The sequence below is a fragment of the Rutidosis leptorrhynchoides genome, chromosome 7 (genome assembly GCF_046630445.1).
Source record: "Rutidosis leptorrhynchoides isolate AG116_Rl617_1_P2 chromosome 7, CSIRO_AGI_Rlap_v1, whole genome shotgun sequence".
Taxonomy (NCBI): Eukaryota; Viridiplantae; Streptophyta; class Magnoliopsida; order Asterales; family Asteraceae; genus Rutidosis; species Rutidosis leptorrhynchoides.
The window spans coordinates 259,689,886-259,714,553 of NC_092339.1; positions in this window are offsets into that span (position 1 = coordinate 259,689,886).

The following is a 24,668-nucleotide window of genomic DNA, read 5'->3' on the forward strand; positions in this document are numbered from 1 at the left end:
GGGATGATTGTTGTAGTTGCTGTTGTTGTTGTTGTTGTTGTTGGGCCGTTTGTTGTAGTTGCGATTGATGTTGCGATTGTTAGGATAATTGTTGCGATTATTGTTGTAATTGCTGTTGTTGTTGTATTGGTGATTCTTATCACCGTTTTCCTCCCACTTTCTTTTGACTTGCTTCACATTGGCCTCTTCAGCAGTCTGTTCTTTAATTCTTTCTTCAATCTGGTTCACTAGTTTGTGAGCCATTCTACATGCCTGTTGTATGGAGGCGGGCTCGTGTGAACTTATATCTTCTTGGATTCTTTCCGGTAATCCTTTCACAAACGCGTCGATCTTCTCTTCCTCATCTTCGAATGCTCCCGGACACAATAGGCATAATTCTGTGAATCGTCTTTCGTACGTGGTAATATCAAATCCTTGGGTTCGTAACCCTCTAAGTTCTGTCTTGAGCTTATTGACCTCGGTTCTGGGACGGTACTTCTCGTTCATCAAGTGCTTGAATGCTGACCACGGTAGTGCGTACGCATCGTCTTGTCCCACTTGCTCTAGATAGGTATTCCACCATGTTAACGCAGAACCTGTGAAGGTATGCGTAGCGTACTTTACTTTATCCTCTTCAGTACACTTACTTATGGTAAACACCGATTCGACCTTCTCGGTCCACCGTTTCAATCCGATCGGTCCTTCGGTTCCATCAAATTCCAAAGGTTTACAGGCAGTGAATTCTTTGTAGGTGCATCCTACACGATTTCCTGTACTGCTAGATCCAAGGTTATTGTTGGTATGTAGCGCAGCCTGTACTGCGGCTATGTTTGAAGCTAGAAAAGTACGGAATTCCTCTTCATTCATATTCACGGTGTGTCGAGTAGTCGGTGCCATTTCCTTCAAAATAGTCAAATGGAACAAGTTAATCATACAGAATATTAAGAGTAGTTAATAGTATTTTGTAGCATAATATGAACTCATTTATAAAAGCTTTTTCTTCATATTAGCGTTTTATAAGTTTAAATTCGGGTAGTACCTAACCGTTAAGTTCATACTTAGTAGCTAATATACAATTCAACTACTACAATTCTATATGAAAAACTGATTATAATAATATTTCGCGTTTAAACTTTTACACAATATTTTACAAACTTACAATACCACTTATTTTACATATAGCATGAAATATAGCACACAATAAATTTGATACAAGATGGATGTGAAGATAATTCTAGCTAGTACACAAGTCGTTCAGCAAAGGCACTTAAGACACGTAACTCATACGTCCAGAAACAAGTCATGCATTCTGGTTTTACTAGGATTACTTCCCATCCTTGGTCTTGTGGAACATAACCGTTATGGCCGTTGATAAGACAGCGTGTTGTAACGTTGTCAAAGGGACGAGGGTTACGTAATGTCCAACAGTCCCGTAACAATCTAAAAACCTCATTTCTTACCCCAATTACCGACTCCGTCACTTGTGGGAACGTTTTGTTTAATAGTTGTAGGCTGATGTTCTTGTTCTCACTTTGGTGAGAAAGGAACATTACTAATCCGTAAGCATAACATGCTTCTTTATGTTGCATGTTAGCCGCTTTTTCTAAATCAGGAAGTCCAATATTCGGATATATTGAGTCAAAATAATTTCTTAACCCATTGCGTAAAATAGCATTTGGGTTCCCCGCAATATATGCGTCAAAGTAAACACATCGTAACTTATGGATTTCCCAATGTGATATCCCCTATCTTTCGAACGAAAGCCTTTTATAAACCAAGGCATTCTTGGAACGTTCTTCGAATGTCTTACAAACTGATCTCGCCTTAAATAGTTGTGCCGAAGAATTCTGACCGACTCTAGACAAGATTTCATCAATCATGTCTCCGGGTAGGTCTCTTAAAATATTGGGTTGTCTATCCATTTTTTGTTTTTATACTGTAAAATAGACAAGAGTTAGATTCAAAAAAAAAAAAAATACTTATTAATACAAGCAATTTTTACATATATCATAAAGCATAAGCACACTATATTACATATATTACACCACACGAATACAACTATCTTATTCCGACTCGCTTGTTTCTTCTTCTTCGGTTTTGGTTCGTTTTGCCAAGTTTCTAGAGATATATGATGTTCCCCTAATACGAGCCGTCGTTTTCCACATTGGTTTAGAAAAACCTGGTGGTTTAGAGGTTCCCGGGTCACTGTTACAACTTAAGGACTTCGGGGGTTGACGATACATATAAAGTTCATCGGGGTTGGAATTAGATTTCTCTATTTTTATGCCCTTTCCCTTATTATTTTCTTTTGCCTTTTTAAATTCAGTTGGGGTAATTTCTATAACATCATCGGAATTCTCGTCAGAATCCGATTCATCGGAGAATTGGTAATCCTCCCAATATTTTGCTTCCTTAGCAGAAACACCATTGACCATAATTAACCTTGGTCGGTTGGTTGAGGATTTTCTTTTACTTAACCGTTTTATTATTTCCCCACCGGTTCTATTTCTTTATCCGGTTCCGATTCTTCTTCCGGTTCCGATTCTTCTTCTGGTTCCGACTCTTCTTCCGGTTCCTCTTCGGGAACTTGTGAATCAGTCCACGAATCATTCCAATTTACATTTGACTCTTCATTATTATTAGGTGAGTCAATGGGACTTGTTCTAGAGGTAGACATCTATCACATAATATCAAACGCGTTAAGAGATTAATATATCACATAATATTCACATGTTAAAAATATATAGTTTACAACAAAATTTGTTAAGCAATCATTTTTCAAGTAAACACGGTCGAAGTCCAGACTCACTAATGCATCCTAACAAACTCGATAAGACACACTAATGCAAAATTCTGGTTCTCTAAGTCCAACGCTCGGATACCAACTGAAATGTCCCGTTCTTATTGATTAAAAACGTTCCATATTAATTGATTTCGTTGCGAGGTTTTGACCTCTATATGAGACGTTTTTCAAAGACTGCATTCATTTTTAAAACAAACCATAACCTTTATTTTATAAATGAAGGTTTAAAAAGCTTTACGTAGATTATCAAATAATGATAATCTAAAATATCCTGTTTACACACGACCATTACATAATGGTTTACAATACAAATATGTTACATCGAAATCAGTTTCTTGAATGCAGTTTTTACACAATATCATACAAACATGGACTCCTAATCTTGCCCTTATTTTAGTATACAACAGCGGAAGCTCTTAATATTCACCTGAGAATAAACATGCTTTAAACGTCAACAAAAATGTTGGTGAGTTATAGGTTTAACCTATATATATCAAATCGTAACAATAGACCACAAGATTTCATATTTCAATACACATCCCATACATAGAGATAAAAATCATTCATATGGTGAACACCTGGTAACCGACATTAACAAGATGCATATATAAGAATATCCCCATCATTCCGGGACACCCTTCGGATATGATATAAATTTCGAAGTACTAAAGCATCCGGTACTTTGGATGGGGTTTGTTAGGCCCAATAGATCTATCTTTAGGATTCGCGTCAATTAGGGTGTCTGTTCCCTAATTCTTAGATTACCAGACTTAATAAAAAGGGGCATATTCGATTTCGATAATTCAACCATAAAATGTAGTTTCACGTACTTGTGTCTATTTTGTAAATCATTTATAAAACCTGCATGTATTCTCATCCCAAAAATATTAGATTTTAAAAGTGGGACTATAACTCACTTTCACAGATTTTTACTTCGTCGAGAAGTAAGACTTGGCCACTGTTGATTCACGAACCTATAACAATATATACATATATATTAAAGTATGTTCAAAATATATTTACAACACTTTTAATATATTTTGATGTTTTAAGTTTATTAAGTCAGCTGTCCTCGTTAGTAACCTACAACTAGTTGTCCACAGTTAGATGTATAGAAATAAATCGATAAATATTATCTTGAATCAATCCACGACTCAGTGTATACGTATCTCAGTATTGATCACAACTCAAACTATATATATTTTGGAATCAACCTCAACCCTATATAGCTAACTCCAACATTCACATATAGAGTGTCTATGGTTGTTCCGAAATATATATAGATGTGTCGACATGATAGGTCGAAACATTGTATACGTGTCTATGGTATCTCAAGATTACATAATATACAATACAAGTTGATTAAGTTATGGTTGGAATAGAATTGTTACCAATTTTCACGTAGCTAACATGAGAAAAATTATCCAATCTTGTTTTACCCATAACTTCTTCATTTTAAATCCGTTTTGAGTGAATCAAATTGCTATGGTTTCATATTGAACTCTATTTTATGAATCTAAACAGAAAAAGTATAGGTTTATAGTTGGAAAAATAAGTTACAAGTCATTTTTGCAAAGGTAGTCATTTCAGTCGAAAGAACGACGTCTAGATGACCATTTTAGAAAACGTACTTCCACTTTGAGTTTAACCATAATTTTTGGATATAGTTTCATGTTCATAATAAAAATCATTTTCTCAGAATAACAACTTTTAAATCAAAGTTTATCATAGTTTTTAATTAACTAACCTAAAACAGCCCGCGGTGTTACTACGACGGCGTAAATCCGGTTTTACGGTGTTTTTCGTGTTTCCAGGTTTTAAATCATTAAGTTAGCATATCATATAGATATAGAACATGTGTTTAGTTAATTTTAAAAGTCAAGTTAGAAGGATTAACTTTTGTTTGCTAACAAGTTTAGAATTAACTAAACTATGTTCTAGTGATTACGAGTTTAAACGTTCGAATAAGATAGTTTTATATATATGAATCGAATGATGTTATGAACATCATTACTACCTCAAGTTTAGTAGGTAAATCTACTGGAAGTGACAAGAAATGATCTAGCTTTAAAGGATCTTGGATGGCTTGAAAGTTCTTGAAGTAGGATCATGACACAAAAACAAGTTCAAGTAAGATTTTTACTCGAATTAAGATAGTTTATAGTTATAGAAATTGAATCAAAGTTTGAATATGAATATTACCTTGAATAAGAAAGATAACCTACTGTATATAACAAAGGTTTCTTGATCTTAGATGATTACTTGGAATGGATTAGAAAGCTTGGAAGTAAATTAGTAAACTTGAAGGGATTTTTGAAGTGTTCTTGAAGTGTTCTTCCTATGATGATTATAGCTTGATTCTTGAAGTGATTTTTGATGAAGATGATGATTAACTACTGAAAAAATACGTTCATAATAGTGTGTGTGTGTGTGTGTTGAGAGAGAATTAGAAAGAGAATTAGAAGTGAAATGGAGTGAATGATGAGTGGTAATTGGTGAGTGGTGAGTGGGGTTAAAAGGAGTTCTAGTTAGTTGACTAGCTCATGGTAGAAGTTAAAATTGATTAGTCATACATGACATAATCAAGAGTGGAATCACATGCTAGTTCCTATTGGTATATACCCATAGTAAGTACGTTTTGAAGCTGTGTATAATATGGGTAAGAATACGACTAGAATTCTTGATGAAAGAAAGGAATGGGAAAGTAACTGTAACCATTTTCGTTAAGTATGAGTGTTTTGATATACGTCTTGAAGTCTTCCAAAAGTATTTTAATACATCTAAATACACTACATGTATATACATTTTAACTGAGTCGTTAAGTCATCGTTAGTCGTTACATGTAAGTGTTGTTTTGAAACCTTTAAGTTAACGATCTCAATTAATGTTGTTAACCCATTGTTTATTATATCTAATGAGATGTTAAATTATTATATTATCATGATATTATGATATATTAATATATCTTAATATGATATATATACATTTAAATGTCGTTACAACGATAATCGTTACATATATGTCTCGTTTCGAAATCCTTAAGTTAGTAGTCTTGTTTATATGTATATAACTCATTGTTAATATACTTATGTAGATACTTACTTATCATAATCTCATGTTAACCATATGTATATCCATATATATATATATCGTCATGTCGTTTTTACAAGTTTTAACGTTCGTTAATCGCCGGTCAACTTGGGTGGTCAATTGTCTATATGAAACATATTTCAATTAATCAAGTCTTAACAAGTTTGATTGCTTAACATGTTGGAAACATTTAATCATGTAAATATCAATCTCAATTAATATATATAAACATGGAAAAGTTCGGGTCACTACACTTTTCTCATTTTGGTCCAACAAATAACCAAGTCCACAGACTCAACTATTATAGCCCAATTGTTATAATAAGTTCACGGCCCAAACACATATGCCCACGATCAAGTTATCTGGCCCAATATTTAATTGATGGATAAGTGTGTTGCTGATGACGTTCGGCCAAAAAAAAAATAACTAAGACAGATCCCCATCACCGACTTAGGTTAACCGGTTACCAAATCAATCGATCAAAAATTGGAGATGGAAGTCACAACACTTGCTAACAGAGGAGCCGTGATTTTTTTTACAGTCGAGGTTTGGTTGTTGGGTGTTTGGGTTAGAGGAAGGATCAAACACAGCAACGTATAGTTATCGATTTCATCAAATCATTATCATCATCATCGCGGATCTAATCATCACCAATGGATCCTTGTTATCGGTCAATCAATTAATCAAGTATATACTCGATCCATTATTATTCTCATAATTTCTTTAATTCCTTTATAATTTCTGTATAATTACTTGATAATACAATAGTAGTAATTAAGGTTGTTCTTGGGGTTTTGATGATAGTAATAACAGTAGTAGGGATGGGGTAATAAGGGTGATGGTGTCTGGTTTGTAGAATATAAAACTTTATGGCAGCAGTAGTTTAGTCGAATAATAGAAAGAAATAGGAAGTGATTTTCGATTGTGGTATTGATGGTGGTCGAAACAAAAAGAACAGAACAAGTGCAATAACAATATGCAGTTGCAGTGTATCAATTTGATTAAAATGGATATAGGAAACATGGTATTCAGCAGCAGGTTAGTAGACAGGAAAGAAAAAGCAGGCTTCGTTGGTGATATTTAAATACACAAAAATATAAAATATTTCAGTGGTTTAATAGGAAATTTAATGGTGTTTGTTATTTGATTTTGCAGATTCAAAGTAGCAGCACATCAGTTAAAGAAAAGGTTGTAGTTTAGCAGCGATTAAAACGTTTGATGGTGGTGTCTTACCAGAGTTGCATCAAAAACTGTAACAGGAAACAGATGGTAGTGGCTGTGCTTGTTCACCCAAAACAGAAAAGAATAGCAGTAGCAAGGAAGTAATTTAAATCAAGGTGTTGGGTTTATGGACCAGTGACCAAAGTCACAAAAAGGTATATAGCAGCAGTTTGTAATACTAGTAAGTGTTGGTGATTATTTAAATGGGTTCAAACATAATCTAATAACAAGATAACAACAAAATTTAAGGGAGTTTCGTTTTTAGTTTGCTTGCAGCAGGAAAATAGCAGTAGTTCGTGGGTCTCCTGATGAGATAATAGTTGCTGGCTGTGTTCATGCATGAAGAAGGGATGTGATAAGTGATGATTATGGTGTTAGTCTCAAATGAAACTAGAAATCACAATTGTAACAGGTACATGGTCGTGGTGGTGTTTTGTTGATGAAAGAGGCTGTATGATAACCGAGATGATCGATGATTGAGGTAGTTCTTGGATGAGAAGAGGAGAGGGAGAGATGTTTGTTTATATTTCTCTCTGTCAGGCATATACACATGTAGACCTATGTAGATTAGATAGTGACTTGTAACAAACAAGGACAAGTATCACTTTCATCAATTGTGTATGTATAGTTATGTGTATATAAATATCACTTATATGATTGTAGTGAGTCCTAGTTAGACGAAAAGAGAAGTAAAGGAAGTCAAATGATTCCTTTGATAAAAACAAAACAACTAAAAAACTTATTTGTAATTGATGACATAAGTAGCAAAGAAAATTTGGTTGTGGGGTTCGGTTAGGTGTTGTGCATATATGATTGTATTTATGTATAGAAATAGATGGATGAATTTGATGATTGAATCTTGTAATAAAAAGGAACGAATGATTTAAGTGGTGTGGTTTTATGGTTTTGCACAGTTTATGTATATATATAACTAGTCATATATTCTCATTTATAAAGAGAATAAAATAGAGAATAAGCAGTTGTAGTAGACAAGAGTTTAAAGCAAGAAAAAGAAAAATAATTTGTTTGTGCATCTATGTACTATGTATATATTAAAGGTGGATTACATTCGATGAATTAGTAAACAGAAAGAAATGAACACTCATGTATCAATAAATTATTATATCCATGAATCTTAAACTTAATTTCAATAATAATAATAATATAATAATAATTATAACATCATATTTTTATTTTATATTATTACTTTTTAATAGAAATGATATACAACATTTCGAATTAATATATATATATATATATTTATATTTTTAAATATATATGTATTTATTTACAAATAGTTGTTCGTGAATCGCCTAGAGAACAGTCGAAAGGTATTTGCATATATGAAAATAGTTCAAAATTGTAGAGACTCAATATTACAGACTTTGCTTATCGTGTCCGGAATATACAAAGATTAAGTTTAAATTTGGTCGGAAATTTCCGGGTCGTCACAGTACCTACCCGTTAAAGAAATTTCGTCTCGAAATTTGAGTGAGGTCGTCATAAATAACTATAAAAATGTTTTCATGATGAATATGAGTTGATAAATAGAGTTTTATCATCATTGAGTGATACAGATAAAACAATTTGATTAATCGAAGAGCACGAATGAGGCTATCACAAAAGAGTGAAATGAGAAAGACAAGTTTCATCATAACTTTTGACTTGTCATTGTTGAATTTAGAAAATAAGGTGCGTCTTAACCTTTTACGTGGTCACGTTTGAATTCCAGAATTTAAGAGATTTAGAGGAAATCTTCGAAATCTAAAATATTTGATTCTTTGGCGAGTAAGGAAATTAAGATCTCTATAATTAAATGCGATGATTTGTATCGATTGCTTTGTCTGGTATCTTCACTATAAATGAACTTCTTCCGTTCCCTTATTTTCATCATTCATATACTTTCATTCTTAATTCTTACTTCTAAAAGGTTGGGAAAATGCTTCATCCAGTTCTAATCCTTGATATTTTTCTAATTATCATTTCTGTCATCCTTCTTTTCAATCTTCCATTAGAAGAATCTGTTTACTTCTACTATTACCTTGGGGTGATACTATTCTTAATTATACCGTGCCTTTATATTGATATTCGTGTTGATATCCATGGTTTGTAATCTCCGTGTTGTTATTGGGCTTTATATTTTCTCTTATATTTCGGTGTTCCTGCTTCTGTCTCCTATAATCACTATCATTCACAGTTAATACTCTCTCTTATTTGCTGCGATTTATACCCCCTTTCTATTTCTGAGCTTCATGCTTTTGTTTTCTTTTCGCAAGTATTGGTCCAGAATTTGTAGGTATGGAGTTCCGAATGAACTTAATGTTCTAAACAAGATAGAACGTAATAGCACGATTTGATTTGTTAAATTACCAGAATTACTGAGAATAGAACTATCAAGAATATATTTTCTTGATATGTTCAGAAGTTAATTTGAATGAAAGAGTTATGTAACATGGCACGTGATGACGATATGATCTGTGAATCATCACGTTCCATTAGAAACTTAGTATGACTTACTATAATATAATCATGTTGATCAAGTGTCATTATATTATACTAACTCATGCATTAATTTCTTTACATTCCTCCAGGATTTATTCATAAATTAAACTTAGATTTTTCAGAAGTTTCCAATTTAATGAAACACAGGAAGCACGAAGAGGTATATAATTTCGGACGAGAATATTTATGAAAATATCCTCAAAAATATCGAAGATATTGATGATGATATTTTGGAATTTCTAAGTTCGATGGTTGACGGAGAAAGATTTTCCACAAGATTTTAACATGACTTCGGAGCAAGATATTCTCTAAAGATTTCAACGGGTCCAGAATTATCTGGATTCTATGTATATAGGGTATGGTCCTTGTATTTGTCCTTAGTCTCCTTCATGGTTAGCTCAATCCGTTTTCCAGTTCCAATGTTTCTGAGCTTTTCCAACATACTATTCTTTATCATCAAACTTCCGACGACTAAGGTCGTTTACAGTTGCCTACAGTTTCTGCTGCTTCATTCAGCTTTTTCAACATTCAGAGTATCGATTCGTAAACTGGGTGCCTTTTCAAAATTTCAGAATTTAAGATCGTAATTCTAGGAGATAATTCTTATATGTATACATATAACTGCTGACTTAGACACACTGCGAGTTTTCAAAGTATTGATTGCTAATTCCCGGTAATTGGTATGGCAATTCTTGTTACAATATGCGGATGAGTATATGATAGGGTTTTAATGAACCAATATAATGGTTTTTCGGAGAGATTTAAATCAATGAATAATGAAACTGCTGGTAAGTTTACTGCTAATATGGTGTAATATAAACGATTCTTCTGTAATGGTGACAATAGGCAAACTTATATACCAAGTTATAATAGAGTTTACTCGAATGAAAATCGTAGTTGATTTGCTGAAGCTGTGACAAAATGTGGCTAATTTTGGAAAGGGATTGCAAAGTTATTTTCGGTAATAACAATGCTAAAGGAATTAGCACAGCTATGCGTTAAACGTTTACACAGGTTTATAGCGTTTTCAGGTGCATAACTATATGTATCAATCTTTTCTTCCGTAGATGAAGTGCGGTTGGTTCATCCTCTCGTTTGAGGTGTTTTCAAGATTCATGAAATGTTGGAACACAGATTGGAATCGTCAGGATACAAATGAGGTTTAAAATGAAATCAAGTAGCAAACTTGAAGAAATGTTTAGTTTCATATGTTATAATCAATATTTTAATTCATTTTAATTGTCCAATGTTGATAGTCCACAGTCGATAGTCCACAGTTGATAGTCCAATAATTCATATATAGTTTAATTTATAATATTCGAATTAATTAACACGTATCGTGACCCGTGTACATGTCTCAGACTCGATCACAACTCAAAGTATATATATTATTATAGAATCAACCTCAACCCTGTATAGAGAACTCGATCATTACTGCATATAGAGTGTCTATGGGTATTCCAAATAATATATATATATATATATATATATATATATATATATATATATATATATATATATATATATATATATATATATATATATATATATATATATATATATATATATATATATATATATATATATATATGCATCGATATGATATGTCAAAACCTTGTATACGTGTCCCGATATTTAAAGTGCGTAAAATAAATACAGAAATTAAATGACGATAAATTAAAAATGCGTAAAGTAAATAACAGAAATTAGATGACGATAAATTAAATTGCGATAAATAAAATGTAATCAGTTAGCTAGGAACAGTTAGCTAGGATTTTGTTAGCGTGGATTCTTAATAGAATTTCTCATAGTTAATTCGTTTGTTTCTAACAAATTTTTATTTTGTCTAATATTTTCTTCATTATGCCACTTGTTGGATTCTAATAAGTCAAAATCCAAATATGAAATTTGAATGGAAATCGTTGTTCTGTGGTGAACGGATACGTATATCAGTGGTTGTAAGTAGAATAGTAAATGACCGTCGAATCAGATTCGAAGAATGTACAGTGTAACTTATTAATGTGAGATCTTAAATATTCCTCGGGTATTACCTACCCGTTAAAATATTTTCATCATTAATAGTTTGTATGAAAGAATTTTTAATCACAATCTTTATGAAAATATATATACATATATATATTTTCTTCAGATGTAATCATGGATTTAATGAGTCAATATAATATTAGACTCATTTGATTTTTGATTTGAGCTAGAATAAGTAATCTCTAAAACTATTAGGATCCACATATTCTTCGCAGAATATTAATGAAGTTATGGTCCAATACTTCATCGTTAATTATTAGGATCCACATATTCTTCGCAGAATATTAATGAAGTTATGGTTCAATACTTCATTGTTAATTGATGTTGGTACTCCTTGGTATCCATGGTGCGTATCATGTTGATGTTCGCGGGACAGATTGGGAAATTAAGGCTTGGGATGCGGATGTTGTTGTTGGTGATGTTGTTGATGTCGGTAATGTTGTTGAAGCTGGTACATTTTACACCATACTTTTCACGGCTACAACTCGGGTGCGAAGCTCGTTGACTTCTTCTATTACTCCGGGATGATTGTCGGTCGGAACGAGCAGATGTATAAGGTTTTGTATTTGAGATAGTATATAATCATGGTGAGATATTCGGGTAATGAGGGTGAAAATGATGTTTCGGATTGGTTCGCCGGTAAGTGCTTCGGGTTATTCGTCAAGAGGTGAATTTGGTTGGTGGAAGGGATCTCCTTATTCGCGTCTCCATTGATTAAGTCAACTACGAACCCATCAGATGAATTGGGGATGGCTGATTGATTGATTCATTCTGGTGACACTGCTTACAGAGCTTAGGTGAATATCCATGTCAGAATAGCTGTCGGAATAACTATCGGAATAGCTATCGAAATCTGAGGGACTCGAACTGGTTGAGGGATTCGTCTCGTACGATCAGATGAAGGATTTTTGATAAGAAATAGATTATAGGATGTAGATTAGTACCCTGCAATACGTAATTTACATATGTATATATAATACTAAAATTCCCATAAGTTACGGAGGAATCTACGGAAACTGTCAGGCAAAGGTTACAATAACAGATACACTAAGATATGAATTTATCTATACACTGTCTATGCAATAGAGGCAGTAAGACGTGTCTAGACTAAGAATGATAAGCAGGTAATTTTCTAAGGATGATAAGCAGATGATTTCCGACTAGAAATGATAAGCAAAACTTTTGACATGCATACACGGTCGAAGTCCAGACTCTCTAATGCATCTAAACAACTACTAGTTAGACACACTAATGCAAGACCTGGTTCGCTAAGACCACCGCTCTGATACCAACTAAAAAACCCCGTCCTAATCCATCCGGATGAAGTCCTTCTTGATTATAAATGATTCACAACAGTTGATTACATCGCGAGGTACTTGACCTCTATATGATACATTTTACAAACATTGCATTCGTTTTTGAAAAGACAATCTTTCATTACATCGAAAGTTGATAACATGCATACCATTTCGTAATATATTCTACTATAATTGACTTAATAATAATCTTGATGAACTCAACGACTCGAATGCAATGTTTTTTGAAATATGTCATGAATGACTCCAAAGTAATATCTCTAAGATGAGCAAATGCACAGCGGAAGATTTCTTTCGTACCTGAGAATAAACATGCTTTAAAGTGTCAACCAAAAGGTTGGTGAGTTCATTAGTTTATCATAAAAAATCATTTTCATTATTTTAATAGACCACAAGATTTCATATTTCCATTTCTCATAAACATACGTCCCATGCATAGAGACCAAAATTATTCATATGGATTGAACACCTGGTAACCAACATTCACACTATGCATATAAGAATATCCCCATCATTCCGGGATCCTCCTTCGCACATGATAAAAATTTTGAAGTACTAAAGCATCCGGTACTTTGGATGGGGTTTGTTGGGCCCGATAGATCTATCTTTAGAATTCGCGTCAATTAGGGTGTCTGTTCCCAAATTCTTAGATTACCAGACTTAATAAAAAGGGGCATATTTGGTTTAATAATTCAACCATAGAATGTAGTTTCGATTACTTGTGTCTATTTCGTAAAATAGTTATAAAAGTAGCGCATGTATTCTCAGTCCCAAAAATATATATAAAAAGGGAGCAAATGAAACTCACAGTCCAATATTTTGTAGTAAAAATATTCATACGACGGAACTGAACAATGCAAGGTTGGCCTCGGATTCACGAACCTATATTAATTGTATTTCTATTAAAACATATAATTGAAATATCATAATTTCAATTGTTAATATATATTATTTATATATATTTTGTAGTTATATAAGATTCATACTAAATTCCATTTAAACATATCTTTTATGTTATATCTTAAATCATATGTTAGTATATATATTTATTGGTATATGTATTTAAAGTGATTAGTAGGTTTATATTAATATTTATATATATACATTTAGTATAATATTTAAAATACCTATTTTGTAGTATGTAAGTTTTTATCTAAGAAATGTTAATATCGTTTATACGTTGTTATATGGAATGTTAATATGATTGTAGTATATATATATAATAAGTATGTTCTATGTACATAATATTTATTTGTTTAAAAATGATAATTTTGATATTAATGATTTACTAATAATAATAATAATAATATTACAATTTTATTTATATTAATAATACTAATAATAAGGATATTGTTAACAATAATAATTATGTTACTGATAGTAATACTAGTAATTATAGAAAAGATACTAATACTAATGTTAGTGAAAAAATAATAATTTGCATCATTTTATTAATAATAATAATTTTATTCATTATTTTTATGTTTACATAATGATAATGATAATACATACATTAGTTGTCCATAGATATCATAATAATAATTATAATAGCAATACTCTTAATTTTAACTATGATCATAATAATAATAAGGATAACCATGATAATATTAGTAGTAATACTTATATTAATAATCTTATACAAGTAATGATATTTCTAATTCTAATAATAATGATAATAATATTAATTGTATAATAATAGTAATTATCTTAATCAACAATAATCATAATAATAATAATAATAATAAAAAAATTTAGAAGGCTACCTCAATGAAATAAGCTTCAGAAAAAAAATAAACATTTCTGCCCGGGCTCGAATCCATGACCTCCCGCTCATACTCAACACTTTAGACCATTGATCCATCTATTTCTTTCATAAATATATCATACTCGAAATTTACTTAACCTCCTTTTCTCATTTTGGTCCAACAAATAACCAAGTCCACAGACTCAACTATTACAGCCCAATTGTTATAATAAGTTCATGGCCCAAACACATATGCCCACGATCAAGTTATCTGGCCCAATATTTAATTGATGGATAAGTGTGTTGCTGATGACGTTCGGCCACAAAAAATAAATAAATAACTAAGACAGATCCCCATCACCGACTTAGGTTAACCGGTTCCCAAATCAATCGATCAGAAATTGGTGATGGAAGTCACAACACTTGCTAACAGAGGAGCTGTGATTTTTTTTTTACAGTCGAGGTTTGGTTGATGGGTGTTTGGGTTAGAGGAAGGATCAAACACATCGACGTATAGTTATCGATTGCATCAAATCATTATCATCATCATCGCGGATCTAATCATCACCAATGGATCCTTGTTATCAGTCAATCAATTAATCAAGTATGTACTCGATCCATTATTATTCTCATAATTTCTTTAATTCCTTTATAATTTCTGTATAATTACTTGATAATACAATAGCAGTAATTAAGGTTGTTCTTGGGGTTTTGATGATAGTAATAACAGTAGTAGGGATGGGGTAATAAGGGTGATGGTGTCTGGTTTTTAGAACATAAAACTTTATGGCAGCAGTAGTTTAGTCGAATAATAGAAAGAAATAGGAAGTGATTTTCGATTGTGGTATTGATGGTGGTCGAAACAAAAAGAACAGAACAAGTGCAATAACAATATGCAGTTGCAGTGTATCACTTTGATTAAAATGGATACAGGAAACATGGTATTCAGCAGCAGGTTAGTAGACAGAAAAGAAAAAGCAGGCTTCGTTGGTGATATTTAAATACACAGAAATATAAAATATTTCAGTGGTTTAATAGGAAATTTAATGGTGTTTGTTATTTGATTTTGCAGATTCAAAGTAGCAGCACATCAGTTAAAGAAAAGGTTGCAGTTTAGCAGCGATTAAAACGTTTGATGGTGGTGTCTTACAAGAGTTGCAGCAAAAACTGTAACAGGAAACAGATGGTAGTGGCTGTGCTTGTTCACCCAAAACAGAAAAGAATAGCAGTAGCAAGGAAGTAATTTAAATCAAGGTGTTGGGTTTATGGACCAGTGACCAAAGTCACAAAAAGGTATATAGCAGCAGTTTGTAATACTAGTAAGTGTTGATGATTGTTTAAATGGGTTCAAACATAATCTAATAACAAGATAACAACAAAATTTAAGTGAGTTTCGTTTTTAATTTGCTTGCAGTAGGAAAATAGCAGTAGTCCGTGGATCTCCTGATGAGATAATAGTTGCTGGCTGTGTTCATGCATGAAGAAGGGATGTGATAAGTGATGATTATGGTGTTAGTCTCAAATGAAACTAGAAATCACAATTGTAACAGGTACATGGTCGTGGTGGTGTTTTGTTGATGAAAGAGGCTGTATGATAACCGAGATGATCGATGATTGAGGTAGTTCGTGGATGAGAAGAGGAGAGAGAGAGATGTTTGTTTATATTTCTCTCTGTCAGGCATATACACATGTAGACCTATGTAGATTAGATAGTGACTTGTAACAAACAAGGACAAGTATCACTTTCATCAATTGTGTATGTATAGTTATGTGTATATAAATATCACTTATATGATTGTAGTGAGTCCTAGTTAGACGAAAAGAGAAGTAAAGGAAGTCAAATGATTCCTTTGATAAAAACAAAACAACAAAAAAACTTATTTGTAATTGATGACATAAGTAGCAAAGAAAATTTGGTTGTGGGGTTCGGTTAGGTGTTGTGCATATATGATTGTATTTATGTAGAGAAATAGATGGATGAATTTGATGATTGAATCTTGTAATAGAAAGGAACGAATGATTTAAGTGGTGTGGTTTTATGGTTTTGCACAGTTTATGTATATATATAACTAGTCATATATTCTCGTTTATAAAGAGAGTAAAATAGAGAATAAGCAGTTGTAGTAGACAAGAGTTTAAAGCAAGAAAAAGAAAAATAATTCGTTTGTGCATCTATGTACTATGTATATATTAAAGGTGGATTACATTCGATGGAATAGTAAACAGAAAGAAATGAACACTCATGTATCAATAAATTATTATATCCATGAATCTTTAACTTAATTTCAATAATAATAATAATATAATAATAATTATAACATCATATTTTTATTTTATATTATTACTTTTTAATAGAAATGATCTACAACATTTCTAATTAATATATATATTTATATTTTTAAATATATATGTATTTATTTACAAATAGTTGTTCGTGAATCGCCGAGAATAGTCGAAAGGTATTTGCATATATGAAAATAGTTCAAAATTCTAGAGACTCAACGTTACAGACATTGCTTATCGTTTCTGGAACATATAAAGATTAAGTTTAAATTTGGTCGGGAACATATATAGAGGTCAAAACCTCGCGACGAAATCAATTAATATGGAATGTTTATAATCAATATGAACGGGACATTTAAGTTGGTATCCGAGCGTTGGTCTTAGAGAACTAGAAATTTGCATTAGTGTGTCTTATTGAGTTCGTTAGGATGCATTAGTGAGTCTGGACTTCGACCGTGTTTACTTGAAAAACGATTGCTTAACATTTTTGTTGGAAACTATATATTGTTAACATGTAAATATTATGTGATATATTAATCTCTTAATGTGTTTGATATTGTGTGTTAGATGTCTACCTCTAGTACAAATCCCATCGACTCACCTAATAATAATGAAGAGTCGAATATAGTTTGGGAAGATTCACAAATTCCCGAAGAGGAACCGGAAGAAGAGGAACCGGAAGAGGAGGAACCGGGAGAAGAGGAACCGGAAGAAGAGGTTCTGGAGGAGGAAATATTAGGAACCATAGAAAAATAGATAAATAAAAGAAAATCCTCAAACAATGGACCAAAATTAAAAATGGTTAATGGTGTTTCCACCGAGGAAGAAAAATATTGGGAAGATTACCAATTTTCCGATGAATCGGATACCGATGAGGATTCCGATGATGTCATAGAAATTACCTCGACCCAATTTGAAAAGGTAAAAGAAAATAATAAGGGAAAGGGCATCAAAATAGAGAAACCTGATTCCAACCCCGATGAACTTTATATGTATCGTCAACACCCGTATTTCTTAAGTTGTAACAATAACCCGGGAACCTCTAAACCACCAGGTTTTTCTAAACCATTTGTGAAAACAACGGATTGTATTAGAGGAACATCATATATCCCTAAAAAATTAGCAAAATGAAACAGGTCCGAAGAGGAAGAAACTTGTGAGTCGGAATAAAGAGTTGTAATCATGAGGTGTAAAATATATAAAATAAGTGTGCTTGTACTTTTCTTGTTGTATGTGAAAATTGCTTGTATTATTTGATAATTATCTTTTACGAATCTAACCCTCGTCTATTTTTACAGTATTAAAACAAAAATGGATGTTAAGGATAGACAACCAAAAATTTTAGAAGACCTACCCGGGGACATGATTGATGAAATCTTGTCTAAAGTCGGTCAGATTCATCGGCACAATTATTTACGGCGAAATTAGTGTGTAGAACATTTGATGAACGTTCCAGGCATGCCTTAGTTTATAAAAGGCTTTCATTTGAAAGATGGGGTATATCACATTGGTGACACCGTAAGTTACGCAGTGTTTTCTTTAAAGCATTAAATACGGGGAACTCAAATGCAATTTTATGCTGCGGGTTAAGAACCTATTTTGACTCAACATATCCCAACATAGGACTGCGTGAGTTAGAAAGAGCTTCTAACATGCAACATAAAGAAGCATGTTATGCTTACGGGTTAGTGATGTTAGCTTCTCACCAAAGTGAGAAAAAGAACATCGAATTACAACTTTTAAATAAAACCTTCCCACAAGTGACGGATTCAGTAGTTGGGGTGAGAAACAAGGTTTTTAGATTATTACGGGGTTGTTGGACATTACGAAACCCTCGTCCCTTTGACGACGTTACAACATGCTGTCTTGTCAACGGACACAACGGTTATGTTCCACAAGACGAAGGATGGGAAGTAGTCTTAATAAAACCAGAATGCATGACTTGTTTCTGGACTAATCAATTACGTGTTTTTATTGCCTTTGTTGAACGACTTGCGTATTAACTAGGATTGTTGTCACAACTGTTTTGTATCAAAGTTATTGTGTGCTATATTTCATACTATATGTATAATAGCGGTATTGTAAGTTTGTAAAATATTGTATAAAAGTTTGAACGCTAAATATTATTATAATTAGTTTTTCATATAGAATTGTAGTAGTTGAATTGTATATTAGCTACTAAGTATGAACTTAACGGGTAGGTACTACCCGAATTAAAACTATAAAACGCTAATATGAAGAAAAAGCTTTTATAAATGAGTTCATATTATGCTACGAAATACTATTGACTATTCTTAATATTCTATATGATTAACTTAATTCTTTTGAGCTATTTTTGAAGGAAATGGCACCGACGACTCGTTAGAATTTGAACATGAGCGAGGAAGACTACCGTGTTTTCCTTGCAGCAAACATTGAAAGGACCCGTCCTAATCCATCCGGACGAAGTCCATATCGATTATAAATGATTCACAACAGTTGGTTACATCGCGAGGTACTTGACCTCTATATGATACATTTTACAAACATTGCATTCATTTTTGAAATGACAATCTTTCATTTCATCGAAAGTTGATGGCATGCATACCATTTAATAATATATCTAACTATAATTGACTTAATAATAATCTTGATGATCTCAACGACTCGAATGCAACGTCTTTTGAAATATGCCATGAATGACTCCAAGTAATATCTTTAAAATGAGCAAATGCACATCAGAAGATTTCTTTCATACCTGAGAATAAACATGCTTTAAAGTGTCAACCAAAAGGTTGGTAGTTCATTAGTTTAACATAAATAATCATTTCCATCATTTTAATAGACCACAAGATTTTCATTTCTCATAAATATACGTCCCATGCATAGAGACAAAAATATCATTCATATGGATTGAACACCTGGTAACCGACGTTAACTTAATGCATAGAATATCCCTAAAATAGAACCTCTCGTCTGTATAATACTCTCGAAGTACTAAAGCATTCGTACCCCGAATGGGACTTGTCAAGGTCCATAGATCTATCTTTAGGATTCGAATCAGGGGCCATTTCCCTAAATTCTTAGGTTACCAGACTTGAAGGGCGATATTCGATTTAATAATCCAACCATATAATGTAGTTTTTGATCACTTGTGTCTATTTCGTAAAACATTTATAAAAGCAGCATGTATTCTCAGTATCAAAAATATATATTGCAAAAGCATTTAAAAAGGGAGCAAATGAAACTCACAATACTGTATTTTGTAGTAAAAATACATATGACGATATTGAACAACTGAACAATGCAGGGTTGGCCTCGGATTCACGAACCTATATCACTTATATATTTATATTAAAACATATACTCGTAATTGATTGAATATATATATATATATATATATATATATATATATATATATATATATATATACATATATATATATAATTGTTAATAGAGTTAAGTTAAATATATTTTTATATGGGGATTACTTGTTTATAATTAATAATTATGATAATACTAATATTAGTAATAATATTGATACTTTATAATATTGGTAAAGGTGATAATAATAATAATGTTAATAAGGATATTAGTAATGACAATAATATTAACTTGTATTAAAGTAACTATGATAATATTTATAATAATTCTTTTAAAACATACTTTAATTAAGATCTTAATAATTTTCATAATAATATTTATATCTAAAATTTCTATATTTTCAATCTTAACAATATTATTAAACTTGTATATTCATAGTTATAATAATCATAACTTTCGTGTTTAATTTATAAACTAATGACTTAGTTTCTTTTAATATTACCTTGTATTCATAATCATAATTTACATGTGTTCAAATAGTTATAATCAATCTCCTAATCTTAATCATAACACTTTTTATCATAAATTAACCTATTTAGTATTCTCGCAATCCCAATATTGTTACTAAAAAAAATAACACAAATATTACTATAAATAATAATATTATTGATGATAATACTAAATAATGGTACTAATATAGCTAGTAAATATTATTAACTTAATAATACTAATGATATACATGTATTAATGTTAATAATAATAACAAGTTACTTATCATAATAAAATAATAATTATAATAATAATTAGTATTAGCAAAAATAATATTAATAATAATAATAATAATAATAATAATAATAATAATAATAATAATAATAATAATAATAATAATAATAATAATAATAATAATAATAATAATAATAATAATAATAATAATAATAATAATAATGAAAATACAACAGTTCAACCTTGAAGAAAAGCTCAAAAAGAATGTCACCGCCGGGACTCGAACCCGCGACTTCTCGAACACCCGACAACACCCACGACCACCCTTCCATTCCCTATTTTTCTGAAATAGCCTCAGCTTAAACCCATAAAAACCGTTTTCTGTTTTATTCCTCTTCCTCTTCTTCACCAATATTCCATACAACTAAAACTCATTATAACCACCATTCATCAAATTGTTTTTGGGATTTGCAGAAGCTACTAGGATGTTGATTATATACGTTCAATAAAACTAAAAAGAAAATAAATAAAAAATCGACAGCAGCAGTAACAGGTATCGCGAAGAAAAAAAATAATTAAATAAAAATTATATAAACTTAAAACTTGATTCAATAATGTAGACTATTTTAGACTTTGGTTTCTTCATGAAAAAGGTTCTAATTGACTCCTAGAAACTTTATCCATTATCAATTTAACTGGAAATCCAAACACGAACTCGAATTTTCACGAAGAACACGAGTTTTGACTTTTTGGAATTAAGGTTTGACTTGAGAATTCTAACTCGATATCAAAAATTGGAAATTGATATTTTGCAGGTAGATTTCATAAAGGATTACTAACAACACTGTAATTCTAGATGTTAACAATTATTTCAATTTTGTGATTTGGAAAAAAAAAATATGAAGCAGAGGTGTAACGACCTGAAAGGAAAAAAAAATTATAAATCTGTTTAATTCGATAATTTGAAGTAATTACAACTAATAATTGATAACTATTAATAGCAAACAAGGATTTGGTTGATTACTCGTTTGTTTTATAGCAAAAAAAAATAATAGATAAAAAACAATCAGCAGTATATAATATAGGAAGAAAGAAAGAAAAAAAAATTAAAAGTAGAAAGGGTTGCTCAACCGAATTTGTCTGTAATGTGTGCTGGGATCAATTTGTAACAAGTTCACAGACTTAATAGGAAGATAGGTTTCACGAGCAGCAAATAAAAAAAATATGAAACAAATAATGATAAAGATGTGATATATCTGTTTTTGTTTTTAACTTATACGGACCAACTTTTATTAATAAATATAATACCATTAATATTATTACTAATAATAAAAATACTAATATTACAATAATAATAATAACATTAATGATAATTATAATAATAATAATAACATTTATTAAGATAATAATAATAACTTTAAAGATAATGATACAAGTAATTAATATAATAAAAATAATAATTTTAAATAAAAAAAATGATTTTTAAATAATAATAATAATAACTAAAATTATAGTTTCAGTCATTCTTATAATAATATTTATATTTAACATCTTTATTTTGGTAAACATAACCTCTTAATTATAAATATAACAACAACAATAATAATAATATTAATAATACTAATATTGATATCGATATTATTATTTAGTAGTAATATTGAAAGTAATAATAATATTACTAATACACCTATATTTTTAACCTGTAATTACATCTTATATATTAACTTTATATATTATATTTACATAATATATATTATATGATAACATAGGTTAAATATTTAATATTTATACATCTTAAGATAATTATCTTAAATAATATGTGTTTGTATATGAAAAGATAATTATCTTAAATATATAAGTATGATATCTATATTTACTTAAGATATTATAATAGATTTCAACATATATTATTTATATCCTTTATATATTCTATTAAACATAAGATAATAATTATTATAGAAAATCATATATACTTATTCATAGATTTATTTTAATAATAACTTTCTAATCTTGTAAATTAGTTTACATATTTACTTTTGATGATTTAACTATATTTTATTATATCCAATTATTATATATCCATACATTTATATATATAAATATATATGTATATTTATAAATAATTGTTCATGAATCATCGGGCATGGTCAAAGGTCAAATGTATACATGAACGCAGCTCAAAGGATTTTGAGACTTTAACATTACAGACTTCGCTTATCATGTCGAGCTAATATATAAAGATTAAGTTTAAATTTAGTCGAAAATTCTGGGGTCATCACAGTACCTACCCGTTAAAGAAATTTTGTCCCGAAATTTGAGTGAGGTGGTCATGGCTTACAATAAAAATGTTTTCATGACCAATATTAGCTGATAATTAGAGGTTTATCATCATTGAATAATAATGATAAAATAATTTGATTATTCTAAGAATACGAGTGAAGCTATCGCAAAAGAGTGAATTGAAGAAAATAAGATTTTCCTTAGCTTTTGACGTAAACAGGGTTGAATTCCGAAATTCAAGGGATTTATAGAAAACCTTCGAAATCGAAAAGATTTGATTCTTCGGTGAGTAAGGAAATTAAGATCTCTATAATTAAATACGTTGATCTGCCTCGATTACTCTGTCTGATATTTCCATTATAAATTAAACTCTTCTGTTCCTTTATTCTCACCATTCCTATACTTTCTTTCTTAGTTCATACATCCAAAAGATTGTGAAAATGCTTAGTCCAGTTCTAATCCCTAATATTTTCCTAATTATCATTTCTGTCATCCTTCTTTTCAATCTTCCACCAGAAAAATCTGTTTACTTGTAATATAACCATGGGGTGATACTATTCTCAATTATACCGTGTATTTATATTGCTATTCCTATTAATATCTACGGTTTATAACTTCCGTGTTGTTATTGAGCTTTATATTTTCTCTTATATTTTGGAGCTCTTTGCCTTTTTATTCTCTTCTCGACCTCTAGTGAAGCGAGTAACAGTCTATAATTCGTAAGTATGGAGTTTTAATTGAACTTAATGTTCTAAACAAGAAGGAACGTATTAGCACGATTTGATTTGTCAAATTACCAGAATCACTGAGAATAGAACTATCAAGAATATACCTTCTTGATATGTTCAGAAGTTAAGCAGAATGAAAGAGTTATGTAACATGGCACATGATGATGGTATGATCTGTGAATCATCACGTTCCATTAGAAACTCAGCATGACTTACTGTAATATAATCACGTTGATCAAGTGTCATTATATTATACTAACTCATGCATCAGTTCCTAACATTACTTCAATAACATTCATATTTTAAGCTCGAAAGTTTACAGAATATAGAAACTAACAGTTTCTATATGATGTAACACTGATAGCACGAAGAGATTAATGATTTCAGATAAGAATAATTATGAAAATATCTTCAGAAATATAGAGGATATTTATAATGAAAGATACGATGATATCTTGGAATTTCTAATATCGAAGAATGGTGAAGAAAATTTGTCCGCAAGAGTTTGGAGTCAGAAACAAGGTATTCGCTAAAGATTTCATCAGAAACAGAATTATCAGGATTCTTAATGTACAAGTTTAGTCCTTGTGATTTTTTTTTTCCAGAGACTCCTTCGTAGTTTGCTCAATCAGTTTTTCAGTTTCAAACTTTTT